Source organism: Amblyomma maculatum, chromosome 11, assembly GCF_055883805.1.
Source record: "Amblyomma maculatum isolate TAMU_Amacu chromosome 11, ASM5588380v1, whole genome shotgun sequence".
NCBI classification, from domain to species: domain Eukaryota; kingdom Metazoa; phylum Arthropoda; class Arachnida; order Ixodida; family Ixodidae; genus Amblyomma; species Amblyomma maculatum.
Genome location: NC_139354.1, coordinates 80601168 through 80615321, shown reverse-complemented (window position 1 = coordinate 80615321; position 14154 = coordinate 80601168). Strand labels below are relative to the sequence as shown.

At 46.2% G+C, this 14154-nt stretch overlaps 1 long non-coding RNA gene across 1 annotated transcript in view; it reads right to left on the bottom strand.

The window, feature by feature from the left end:
• LOC146174252 (uncharacterized) overlaps positions 1 to 14154 on the bottom strand; it is a 45138-nt gene that overhangs the window by 25001 nt on the left and 5983 nt on the right. The gene's annotated exons all lie outside the window — the stretch shown is intronic.

Sequence of the window (14154 nt, the reverse complement as noted above, 5' to 3'; positions counted from 1 at the left end):
ATCGTATATCGCCAAGAGAACTGCGTTCAATATTTGTACAATAATGTAACATAGCTACTTCACTTCCTTTGGTTTATAATGTTCTTTTTTAAGCGATGTTAAATGAATTTTGTGTGCTTTCGTCTTTATATTGTTTTCCCTTAGCCGCACGCTCCTCTGCTGCTCGTGTGGTTGGGGGTCAGGGCTCCTCAAGCTGTTCTGACTGCTTTTTTCCCGTCCTTCATGTAAACTTTTGTTTGCAGAATAAAATTTGAATGAGATTACATCCTCTCCGGCCGCGTCTGGGCTGACGCCAGCCGCCCTAACTATTACATCAGCGAAATACGCACTTCCATATTTCATCAGACGCACGAGACCGCCGCGCGGCCTCTTGAATACTTTCTCGGCGCCGTTCGGAATACGGGCAAATTGCCTTTCGACCGACTTTTGCCGCCATCTTCCAGCCTGTGAGCTTCTCGGCGTCTCGCTGGCGTTCCATATCGCATGCCTTGTTGTTCACTATGGAGGCCGCTTTCCCTTTCTTCTTACTAAAGTACCATTGTCCTGGAACGTACAATTCTTCTGGATCAATCTCCGTACCTTGTAGGGTCTCAATCATGGCTAACACATAAGACAGTCTCCGAGCGGAGTCTCCGCCCCCAGTGGCTTCTCGCCGCTAGGCCTAACCTCAGACTGAGCTCACCATGTTACTCATCGAACACTTAAAGTCCCAAAAAATCGTAAAGAGACGAGGGCCCCCTTTAGAAGAATTGATATGCTCGGCGTCCATTCGTCGAATATTCAAAATCCGTCGAATCCAACTTGTGGTCGAGCAGCCATAGTCGATGGAGCCCATCGAACGCACCTCCGCTCTGCTCTCTCGTATATGCAAGAATCGCCTGGTGACGTCATGACCTGTCCTGATGGTTAATCGTGTGCCCCTTGACGAACATAACCAGAATTTCTTTAAACACATCAAAGTTCACAAGAATTCTATAAGTAGTTTACAGGAAAGTAACGGCTGAGTATCAAAGTCTCAAAAATCGTAGAGGCGAGGGCCCGCCTTAGAAGAATTGATATCTTCTGCGTCCGTTCAATCGAATATTTAAAATCTGTCGAATCCAACTAGCGCTCGAGCGGCCATAGTCGATCGAGCCTATCGAACGCACTTCCGCTCTGCTTTCTCGTATACGCATTGGCTGATTAAAACTTTATTTTCCACCGATGTATGAGGCCCCCTACTCCCCGCTCCTGGTACGCAGGCTTGAGGAATGGGGGCTGGAGCCTCCGCAACTTAGGACTGGCGAATATACATTGGTTATTCGCAGCCTCCGCCGCCAGGCGGAATTGCTCTTTGCTGGTCAGCGGGGACGTCGCTTCACTGCAGTGTCACCCAGGCTTCGCTACTTGTAATTTTGTCCTTAGTGCCCGCATACTTAGGGCATTCCCAAACCGTATGGTCGAGGGTCCCCCTCGCTTCGCAGGCTATACATGTATTATTTTTTCTCTGATCTATCTGGGACTAAAACAACCAGACAGGGTTTGAAAAGTTTCCGGCTTGTAATCGCCGATAACCTATGACCTATTCATTATTTAAACTACGATAAGGCGGCGGCATCAGTTGTCTTGACAATCTGTAATTTTCGGTCATTTCTTTATAGATTTGCAAACGTTTGTCTATCTCCTGGTAGTCGGGCGGCTCCACGTTTGCCCGGAAATAGAGATCTCGGGCTAAATCATGGGCCGTCTCGTTGCCCGGGACGTACGTGTGTGCTGGGACCAAAATTAGGGTAATTTTGCGATAGATTTTATCTCCAGCGGATAGAATTCCTGCGGCTTCTTGCGAGATCCTGCCTTTACCGGCATTTCAAATAGCAGTTTTACTGTCGCTAAAGATCAATTTAGCCTTCGTTCTGACGCAAGCGAGCGCTATTGCGACCTATTCAGTCGTGTCTATGTTTTTGCTTCGGATGGTGGCGGAGAAGACTGGTGTGCCGCTACCATCGACTTCCGCGGCGACTGCCGCCCCTGATCGGCCACATGCAGCGTCTACATAAGCAACTTCTTTTACTATGAATTCTTTTGCTCTTTTAGCCAGAACTTCTGCTCTCTTTTCCCGTCTCTCCTTGCGGTATTCTGGATGCATATTGCGGGGGAGAGGACGGACAATGATGTTGTCGCGACATTGTGGCGGTAGGGCAACCTTCTCGGCTGTGCCCCTATATTTTTGGACATACCCATTCTAAAATAGTTCGACCCGTGCTCGACCTACTTGATATCTCATGTTGGGCGATTCTCACCGCTTCGGCAAGTTCCGTCCAGCTATTATGCACTCCCATTTCTATCAGGCGTTCCGTAGAAGAGGAGGTGGGTAGACCCAGCGTCCTCTTGACACAACGCCTGATGAGCGCGTCTATCTTATCTATTTCATTGGTCCTGATGTTGAGGAACTGTGTGGCATAGCGTATTCGGCTTATTATGTACGCCTGCATCAGCCTCAAGAGGCTTCTCTCTTTGAGTCCTGTGCCTTTGAGTGCAATCCTCCTTAATATCCACGTTACTTGCGTCGCGTAGGTAGTGAGTTTTTTTATCGTTCCATCGTTATACCCGTCCTCTTGAATAAAAAGTCTGAGGATTCTGATTTGCTGGAATTTTGGTACGGTTTTGTATTCGACCTTCATTTCTACGTTAATGTCGCCCTTGCACCTCATTGATTTTGGGTTATATATGAAAAGTTCGGATTTTTGCGGAGAGCACGCGAGACCCCTTTATGCCGCGTAGGACACAATGGTGTCCACGGCCGCCGGTAGGCGTTCCTCAATGCAGCTGTCGCTGCCATTGTTCATCCATAGATTAACGTCGTCTGCGTACATGCTGAGCTTTAGATCTTTTCTGACCTTAACAGCGGCGGGAAAGCCTCATCACTAAAAAGGAAGGGGGGCAGCACCGGGCCATGCAGGTCGCGAACTGTAAATCAGCCTTTATGCGCAGCAGTGGCGTATTTTTTTTCTCGGACTGCCCTTCGCAAGCATTGAATGCATATGTCTTGCTTTTGTACTTCTTTGATTCTGCGAAATTTGGACCAGACTTCATGGTGTGATATGTAACCGGATTGGCGAGATTCACGCTAAAGGTTGCTTAGGCAAAGCGTGTTTTCGGCCACCAGTGGATCGTCTTTGGCTTTCGTTTGCCATTCCTTAACGCGATTATAACAGACGCTTAGGATAGTTGGGTAATCCACAAGTGCAGACAGTGCAAAAAAAAAAAAACAATGTGGAGCTACCTTCCCGATTTTTTTTTGCTTGGGCTGTCTGCACTGCCACTAACACCAATTCAAATTTTTATTTCCTTATTTCAAAGAGAAGTCTGCATGAAATATGGCTGAGCGTAGTAGCTTTTTGTGATTTCTGCGTAAGACTCAAAAACATAATTTCATTACATGCTATAACCTGGCCGAAATGGCTAAACAGACCGTTCACATACACCGAAAGCATCTAAATAGAGAATATTCGTATTCAGCCGCTACTGTGGATAGGGCTCTCAACTACTGAGCCAGAAGACATAAGTCGATCACGGGTGCTATGGCAGCTCTTCGATGGAGATGAAGCTGAAGGCGCTTGTGTGGTGGGCGATGCCAGCGCATGTTAAAGAACCCCAGGCATTCATTAACTTTCCGGAGCACTTCACTACGGCGCACCTCATAGCCGATGCCACGTTTGGACGCTAAACTTCATATACCACAGCAAAACAGTTGTCATGCTCCAGCTAGTGTTCCTTTGCTGCAGTTTCTTCCTTTGGCGTGTATGACAATGTACGTGCAGGATTAAAAAAAAGTATCATGCTTGACATCAAGGCAATACTGTTTGATAGGTGCTAGATTATCCAGCGATGAAAAGAAACGATTCTAATGCCCCGTTGTTTATAAATAAAGCGCAACAAAACTTGCGTGCTGTTAGTTTGTCGATTCCGATGAACGCTACCGCGAAATTTGTTAATGTTACTGGCACAGTCGTTGGTCGTACATCCGCTGCCTTCATCAACAAGGCAACAGACAACCTGCATTCACTTTCATCTCGATTTATACTGTATTCGTTTAAGCATAAGTGATTGCATTGTTTATTACCTACTGTATTCATTCAGTAGCTCTCTTCGAGCCATCCTACAGTGGCATCCACCTACCATTTTGGCAGAATCGAGGATGCACTGCTTTATTTTTTTTTCAAGGAATGGGGTAGGATGTAGTCTTGGATTGATATATATTCATTCTTGTTGAGCTTATTTTTGGTCTAATTCTCTTGTTTTGGAGTTTTTTTATATGTAGACATTTTAGCAGCAGTCTACATAGCTACAGATAAAGCCCTCAGAAATAAAAATATGCACATACTGTTAACTTCCACAAGGCTCAACCTCCTTACTGTGTCCATTGAGGGCACCCTAAATATTCTTGTTAGATGTTTTTGGACACTAGGTAAATAATGTTTGACAAAATTGCCACATACTTGTTTTATCAAACAGAATATAGTCGATGGTCGCTTAGGCTGACAAATTGGATTCCAAGGTAACTAATGCATAGCAGGGGGACGCAGAAAGTTGGGAGAGCGGATGAATTTAAGAAGTTCACAGGGGTCAAGTGGATGCAGCTAGCAGAGGACCGGGTTAATTGTAAGAATATGAAAGAGGACTTTGGCCTACAATGGATATATCTCTGCTGATATGTTTCCAAACCTGCTACTTGTGTTGATTTACTGTCTATTACATATACCCCATAATGGTTTTTGCGCTATAAATACCTTGTTGCCTGTTTTTTTGTCCTTTTGTACATACTTGGCTACTTTATTAGAAGCAGGTGCCGTACATGTTATTGTCATTGCAAAAGATATCTGGAGCGCCACTTGCTAATGTCAGAGTCCATACAAGTATCTCATATTTGATCTGTATTTTTCACCTTCCCTTTCAGTCAACATGGCTCATGCGAATAGTTGGCAGCCCCCCCTCCCCCCTCTCCGCCTCGTGCTCAGCTCTTTGAAGTCACCGGCAGAAATGCAAGCCCTTAACAAAGCTAGAAGGCTGTGACTTTTGATCGTTCAAGAGTATTATTTAACGTGTGCATGTTGTATGATGTGACATGTTCTGCTTATCCTATTTAATGCAGTTACATATGGCCTTGAAAACTAAAACAGCACTTTAATATGGTGTGGTGCTAGCACAGACTTCATATATTTTGACAGGTACATTTTTAGGCGTTTGTAAAATGAAACTATCTAGAAGTATCCTGTTTACTCGTTTATAATATGCATCCATGCATCACAGCAACAAAAAAAGTGGAATGCCTTGAATTTAACTGGGCACTAGATTTTCATGGCCAAATCTCGATATTATGATCATGTTGGGCTAAAATGGTTCATTATTTTGAATTATCACGGCACTGAAAAATTTGTGGTTATAAGGGAGTGATCTAATCTTGGTATGAAAATGATGTACCTTGGCAGTAGAGACATGCAGAAAAGCCAGATCTGAAAGAAGATGTTTCACGAACTTCAAAGCTGCTTCCTTTGGAGAAATAAGTTATTTTCTTCACTGTGTGCAGCACGCGACTAATTAAAAAAATCTATAACTTCCGCTTTGTGCAATGCTTCATCGGGTGCATACTTCATTTCACCAACGATCTCTATTTGCTAACATATTTACGTAAACGTGTTTGTAGTAACGAGGTATGAGTGTACTCGAATGAAAACATAAATCTGGCGACTTGGAACAGCCAGATTTATTGCAACCGCTCAAAACTTGCAGTGATATCAATGGTGTCAAAGGATGATTTGCCTTTCTGACAGGTGGCTGGCTGTTCGCCTTCAAAGTGAAGTTCATAATTAGGAATCTCGATTGGCTTTAAACACCCTGCGTTAACCCTTTCTACAGTCTGTTCTGTGCATGAAATATATAACTTAATATCCCGACTCATCGCCCTGCTGCCCTTAATCAAAATATTCAAGCAAAATCGTCATTGCCAACCTCTAGGAAGAGTCAGTCACAGGCCGAAGACGTTCTCGCTAGTCGTTTTTTTTTTGCTTATTATGGACTTTCTTATCTGCTTTCTGTATAGCCCCTTCGTCTTTTGGTTGCTGTTTTTCTTTTCTTGTATTTGGTATTTGTTTGTGTTTTCTTTTGAACCCGTATTGCTTTTTGTTATGTGTTTGTACTGAGGTCACTTTTGGGCATAGGCTTCCAATTGAGCTCTTCCGGAGCTGCCCTCGCATGAGATAAGCTGTAGATTTCATAGAGAGTAAAACATTGATTTGCTAGTCTTCTGAGCAAGATAGGATCCCATGAGTTTGTTTTTTTTTTGTGTTATGTGGAGTTCAACGTCCCAAAGCGACTCTGGCTATGAGAGACGCTGTAATGGAGGACTTCGGAATAATTTCGACTACCTGGGGGTCTTTAACATGCGCTGACATCGCACAGCAGACGGGCGCCTTGCTTCTCGCCTCCATCAAAAAGCGGCCGCCGAGGCCGGAATTCGATCCCGCATCCTTGGGAACAGCGTTCGAGCACCGTAACTACTGCGCCACCCTGGTGGGGCATAAGATCTCATTAAGATCGTCAAACCGCACTAGATGCACAAAAAAAGAATGAGTATTCTCCAAATTTTTTATTTTTATTCAGTCCCGGAAGTTTGAAAAATTAACCTCCTCGGGTTTGATGGCTCACATTCTTTTTTTTTCTTAGTGTGATAGCATGTCTTGCAATACAAAATGCTTACTTACAAAAATAGGTTCACGCCAGATTTTTAAAGCAAATTTATTATGTGCCGGTGATAGGTGGCGCTTTCTGGATTTCCTTTGGATCACAATCATGTTGTCGATGTTCACATCTTTTCATTTTTTCGTGCCGAGAGTAATGTTTCCTGCCTGTTTAATGGCTCCAAAACTTCATGCTGCTGCTAAGTGCAGTGTTTGTCCGTTGAGCTGCTCCAAATATGGATATTACTGCTCCAAAAATTAAGATTTTGGTGCTCTTAAAATTGTTACAAATCCTATTTCAGCTTTACATCCCTGCATTTCTGTACTCTATTCTTTCTTCATTTTTACCCAAAATTAAGTGTTCTCCAAAAAATGTGCACCTCACTATGTAGTGAATAAAGGGGGACGGAGTGGACTCCAGTCTTCAGGCCACGAAACGCTTTTAATTGTTTCAAGATTTTTTTTTCTTCCTCCACTTGCGAATGCACAACTCTTCGATGTCATTTTGTTTTGCTGCAGCTTTGTTGCAAATTTCCAGTGGCTATAGACGAGATTTATAGCTGCTCCCGGGCACGGCCATTTTTTTGCCGATGGGCGCGCCGCCACGTGGACACTTCCTTGGGGACTGCGGGACCGTGCCTGTCCAGTAGCCACGTTCAGCTAGCGTTCAGGAGCTAGACAAAATTGCCAAAAATATTTTCATCGCACGATTGTGTTGGAGCAAGTTTATTTTCATTGTCGTAGAGTTAAAATCGACTAGTTATTAGTGGATTTAGTTCATTCACGTAAACTGTGTTTGATGCTCAGCATGCAACTGCGCTATAATGGTGCCATTTTGGTGCCTTACTGTTGGCAAAATGTCTGAAGAATTGCAAGCATTACTCTTGCACCCTGCTGGGGTGGCGCAGTGGTTATGGCGCTCGAGTACTGTTCCCAAGGAAGCGAGGTCGTATCCCGGCCGCCGACGGCCGCTTTTCGATAGAGGCGAAAAGCAAGGCGCCCGTTGTGCTGTGCGATGTCAGTACATGCTAAAGAACCTTTAGGTGCTCTAAATTTCTGCAGTACTCCACTACGCAGTCTCTCATAGCCTGAGTCGCTTTGGGACGTTAAAACCCACTAACCAAACCAAACCATTACTCTTATATACGACTCCCACATAACTTCACTTCCAGTGAGCTTTCATGCCAGCCATTTCCAACCTCACCAATTGCGCTGTGCTGTTATTATCGTGGTGTGTGCCATTAACACCAACAAATTATCGCGGTGTGCGCATCTGAGTCGACAGGCTAACAGCAGGCAAGTTTTGTTTTTTGCTTTATACATACCGCCACATTAGAATCGTTTCATTTTATCCCTGGAAAATATAGTGCCAATCAAACCGTAATGCCTGCGTTTCAAGCATTTTTGTACATTCCAAAGGAAGAAACTGCAGCAAACAAATGCTAGCTGGAGCATGACAACTCGGTTATCAGTGGTATATGGAGTTTAGCATCCAAAAGTGGCATCGGCAATGAGGTACGCCGTAGTGAAGTGCTCCGGAAATTTAGCAAATACCTGGGGTTCTTTAACGCGCGCTGACATCACACAACACATCACATGACATCACAAGCGCCTTCATTTTCATCGAAGAGCGGCCATGGCTTACGTGATCGAACCCATGTCTTCTGGCTCAGTAGTAGAGAGCCCTATCCACAGAGCCACCGCTAGAGGACGCAACACAGTTTCTCTATTTCTTTTAAGTTTCAACAAATATTAACACACTAGCAGCTGAATACAAGTATATTCTATTTCAATGCTTTCAGTATGTGTGAAAGAGCTGTTTAGCCATTTGGGTCAGGTCATAGCATGCAATAAATTTGTGTTTTGTCTCGGGCAGATGCTAACAGCAAAAAGCTATTGCGCTCAAATGTTTTGCACGCATACTTCTCTCTGTAATAAGGCAATAACAATTTGTATTGCTTATAGTCGGATTGCACTCAGCACCATTAAAAAAGAAAACTGGTACCAGTATTTTTTTTGCGCTGTCTGCACTTGTGGATTATCAACTCGGCCATGCATCTGTTATAGTCAGACTTACACTGTTGTTAAGGAACAGCAAACGAAAGCCAAAGACAAAGAACTGGTGGCCGAAAACGCGTTTTGCCTAAGCAACATTTAGCGTGAAGCTCGACAATCCGGTTACATCTCACACCATGCAGTCTGGTCCAAAATTCTACATTTTCATTCGCAGAATCAAAGAAGTAAAAAAGCAAGACATATGCATTCAAAGCTTGTGAAGGGCAGTCCGAGAAAAAAAATACGCCACTGCTGCGCATAAATGCTGATTTACAGTTCGCAACCTGCATGGCTCAGTGCTGTCCCCCTTCCTTTGATGAGAGGCTTTGAGAGGCCTTGAGAGAGGCCATGGTGATGAGAGGCCTTCCCGCCGCTATTAAGGTGAGAAAAGATCTAAAGGTCAGCATCTAAAGGTCAGCGAATCTCTCAGATCCGGTTACATCTCACATCATGGAGTCCGGTCCGAAATTTTACATTCTCATTCGCAGAATCAAAAAAGTAAAAAGCGAAACGTGTGAATTATGCGAAGGTCAGTCCAAGAAAAAAACGCCGCCACTGCGCATAAACGGCGATTTACAGTTTGCAACCTGCATGGTCGACTACCTTCGTATATTGCGTCAAAATAAGAACAGTGCGCTTTAAAATGCTGTTGTGCTCTCTGGAACAAGGACAGGTATGAGTAGCGAGGCACAGCATACACCTCCATGCATAAGCGGTACAGTGCGTTAACGACAGCATTAAAGAACGATCGCTCACAAACACGTATTCAACGCGGGGAATCCGCATGACCCACAGTCCTGCAGTCCCCTGTCACGCGTGCCTGACTGCCTAGTGTCGAGAGCAGGAACGCGCTAGCAGTCTGCGCGTGAAGGTAAAAAAAAACTGGTTTGTAACTTTTAGCTTGTTTTTCGCTGTGAAATACTGCTGCCAAGTCGCACTCATGGCACCAAAACAAAGGCCATCAGTGCAAACTGTGTTGATAGGGTGTTGAAACAGCACCTGACAAATGCCTAACAACTGCTGGCGGAACAAAGCGACCAATGGCATGGATAATAAAGACTATGCTATAGATGTGGATTTGCCTGTGCCTTCTGTTGGCTCCTTATCTGTTTGACAAGCGTTGATGACTATGGGAATGGCGGACTACATGGGGAGACTGCGCATTGCTGTACAATGACCACTGCCTCCCCTCCCCTTCCCCCTGGAAAACATTTGCAGTTAACCTGCACCCCCAAGCCTGCTTTATAGTTTAGGTAGGTTCTAGAGCTGTGCACGAGCTGGGCTGCTCAGAAGCCCTTGGGGTTGGTCTGAGCCCAAGTATATTTATCTTGGGTGGACCGGTCCGGACACCCTGATCACGAACACAAGCAACGTCCGCAAAAGTGCGAATACAGCCATAGTGCGATAAGTGTCTAGAATGCACAGCATTTTCCCGCGCCGTTCCCTCGCGAGAGATTGAGAGTTCTTTCTCGCGTTGACCCGCCTTTCCTCCTCACTGCTAACGGATCATTGGTAGCCATCAGTGACCGAGCAGAAGGGCAGCTTGTGGGCTAATTGGTTTCAAGTTCGCGTCTCGGCTTAGGTAACACCAGCACTGATGTTTGGGTATTCGTTTTGAAATTCGTGCCACGCTGTCGTTTGTCACACATCACTTGTGACACTCCCGCCTCGACATGACCTCATTTGAAGCGGCACATAGCTCAAAGCATTTGCGGTGGAAGTGTTTGCGGTGTGGTGAATGATGCGGCATTCTTTCAGTAGGGCCTCAACAGCTTCGGACAAGAAAACGCGTCCGCGTTCACTGAGCAGTTCCTTCGGAGCCCGTGGCGAAGAATCAAATTGTTGAGAAGGAACAAAGTAATGCCTTTTGCGGAGGCAAACGGTAACGGTGATGTTTCAGTGTAGCGTGTAAGATGGTCTACTGCCACGATAATCCAACGGTTTCCAGCAGGAGTAGTAGGAAGAGGGCCATAGAGATCTGTGCCAACGCTGTCAAACGAACGAGCAGGGCAGGGTAACGGCTGCAAAGAAACAGGGGACTTCTGAGGAGTTTTTCGGCGTTGACAAGATTCGCAAGCGCGCACGAAATGTCGTACAAAGCGGTACATTCCACGACAGTAAAATCGCAGACGTAGGCGCGTGTAGGTTTTCAATACGCCACTGTGAGCACATTGTGGGTCACCATAGTACGCAGCACAAATGTCGGCACTGAGATGACGCGGCATGACGAGAAGCCACTTCCGTCCATCAAGCAAATAACTGCGGCGATAGAGAAGACCATCACGAATGGAGAAATGGTGGGCTTGGCGGACGAGCGCTTTGGATGAATGACCGGGAGTAGGACTTGCGAGGAAATCCAAAAGTGCATTGATCCAGGGGTCATTCCGCTGCTCGGTAGCCATGTCGATAGTGGCAGGAGTCGACAAATCGTAGGTACAGACGTGGTCAGACAACGTATCTCTAGGCAATGGTGAGCGGGAAAGAGCATACGCGTCCGTATGCTTCAGGCCTGATCGATAAATGACATGAATGTCAAACTCCTGGAGACGGAGAACCCAGCGAGCAAGGCGACCGGATGGGTCTTTCAGAGAGGCAAGCGAGCACAAAGCGTGGTGATCGACCACAACGTAAAACGGTCGGCCATACACATGGGAACGAAATTTTCCGATGGCCCAAATAATGGCCAAACATTCCCTTTCTGTGACTGAATAATTAGATTCTGCTTTCGTCAATGTTCGGCTCTCGTATGCCACAACCTACTCGATGTAACCAGGCTTACGTTGGGTAAGGACGGCACCAAGCCCAATACCACTGGCATTAGTGTGGATCTCCGTAGGCGCAGTCGGATCAAAGTGGCGTAGAATGGGAGGCGAAATAAAAAGGCAGCGTAAAGTGTCGAAGGATTTATCGCAGGCTGGAGTCCAGGCGGAAAGGTCGGAGCTGCCGGCAAGGAGCTGAGTCAGAGGAGCGATGATAGAGGCGAAGTTCAAGATGAAACGTCGAAAGTAGGAGTAAAGGCCGATAAAGCTCTGGAGCTGCTTCAGGGAGGTTGGCTTTGGAAACTCTGCAACTGCGCGAAGTTTGGTGGGGTCGGGAAGAATGCCATTCTTAGAGACTACGTGGCCTAAAATGGTGAGTTTTCGAGCGGCAAAGTGGCACTTCTTCAACTTGAACTGAAGCTTAGCATCGGCGAGACATGAGGACTTGCTTTAGACGTAGAAGGTGAGAAGAAAAGTTGGTAGAAAAAACTACGATGTCATACAGGTAACAAAGACAGGTCTGCCACTTGAGTCCACGAAGAACAGTGTCCATCAGGCGCTCGAAAGTAGCTGGGGCATTGCAGAGGCCAACGGGCATAACATTGAACTCGTATAAGCCGTCCGGTGTTATAAAGGCAGTTTTCGAGCGGTCATCATCAGCCATTGGTACCTGCCAGTAGCCAGAACGCAAATCCAAAGAGTAGAAATACTCGGCTCCCTGTAACCACTCCAAGGCGTCGTCGATTCGGGGCAGAGGATAGACATCTTTGCGCGTGATTTTGTTAAGCCTACGGTAATCGACGCAAAACCGGATGGAACCATCTTTCTTGGTGACCAAAACAACCGGAGAAGCCCATCGACTGTTAGATGGCTGTATGACGCCCCGGCGAAGCGTGTCGTCCATGTTATCAGCAATGACTTGGCGCTCAGAGGCCGACACGCGATAAGGACGCTGTCGTAAAGGTGCGTTTGTACCAGTGTCGATTGTGTGCGTAACGACAGACGTGCGACCCAGAGCCGTGTGAGGAAGGTCGAAAGCAGAAGTGAAGTTCTGTAGAAGAGCAGCGAGTTGATCGCGTTGTGCGGGTGGAAAATCTTCGTAAATAGCTTGTTGACGAACATCGGGTGGTGTCGAAGCGGTCGCTATATCGCAAGAGCTGAGAACATTAACGTTTAATGAAGTAGACATGGCAGGAAGAGTATTTACAAGCGCGGGATCAAGTTCTTCAATACGACCGAGACACTCGCCGCGTAGCAGGCGGACGGGCACGAAAATGGATTTGAGACGTACATTGCACTAAGGCCATCTTCGAACTTGAGAACCGCAAATGGAAGCAGGAGGCAGGGATGGCGTGAAGCGGCGTCGGAAGGTGTGAAGAAGACAGTTGAAGCAGTAGCGCTTTCACAGGAGAGTGGAACGAGGGCAGCAAAAAAGGGAGGAATGTCTGTGTCATTGGCGACAAGGAGGTTTGCAGAGCGGGTAGGGACGTCACACAAGACGGTATCACAATGAGGTAAAAAGAAAACTTCCGCGCGGGCGCGGTCAATAACGGCACGATGACTGGAAAGGAAGTCGTAGCCCAGGATGATGTCGTGTGAGCAGTGAGGCAGTACAATAAACTCGTTGGGAGGGGCGATGGTTGGGAGGGGCGATGATGTCGAGGCAGTGTCGTCCGGCATACTGGAAGCAGAGGTTAGTGTGCGGCTTCTTAGTTCCAGGGTGGACGGGAACGCACCCCGCACCTCCACCAATTGTAGGGGTGTGTTTATTCAGTTGACGCCGATGGATCAGCTGCTCGGGATGAACTCGCAGAGCGGAGTAAGGCGTAGCGATTCACACAGACAACGACCAACTTCTTCGTCCTCGAGCGCGCTAGTACACGATGCATGGCAGTGGCTATGAAGACGAAGATTACCACACTACACCTCTTGTTCCTGTTGCTGCGAAACTTCCATGCGAAAGGCATATGGTGAGCCAGGTGAGCTCACCGAGTATTTGGCCACAAAATCAACCCCTTTTTTAGCTTTAGAGCTAGCGCACTTTCCTAGAAGCAAACAAGCTGCTTACCGAAAACTTGTTTTCCTATCAAAGAACGTGTTAGTCTCTCCAACCACAATTTGTACCAACAAAAGAAACTTCAGCGCCGCCGGGTTGAATATCCAGGAGTGCCGCAAATGCCTCAATTCAATTAACTTTTTTTTGTGCACTAAGTTAATTCTACGTATGTCCTGTGTCACATATATTCCGCACATTTGTCATTTCAAATGTGACAACTCATTTAAGAGCTTGGACAAACTTATCATTGTGAAAATATTTTCTTCTTTTTCATCGCTTCAACTGCAATTATAGAATGACGGGCCAGGCCCGGGCCTTAAATCCAAGCACCGGGTTGGGCTGGGCTCAGGCTAAAATTTCGGCTCGTGCACACCTTTAGCAGGAACACGGCCAGCATGAATTTGTAAACAAAGCAGCACCAATAACTAGTCAATGCCGAGAATTAGTAGTTGCGAAAACATTTTTCGCCATTTTTACTCAGCCGTCATGTGTATGTATGTGTGTCCAGCAAGCATCCACTGTCCAGTCTCAGTTCTCTGTCGGCCACCTGACTGCATGCAAGGAGTTA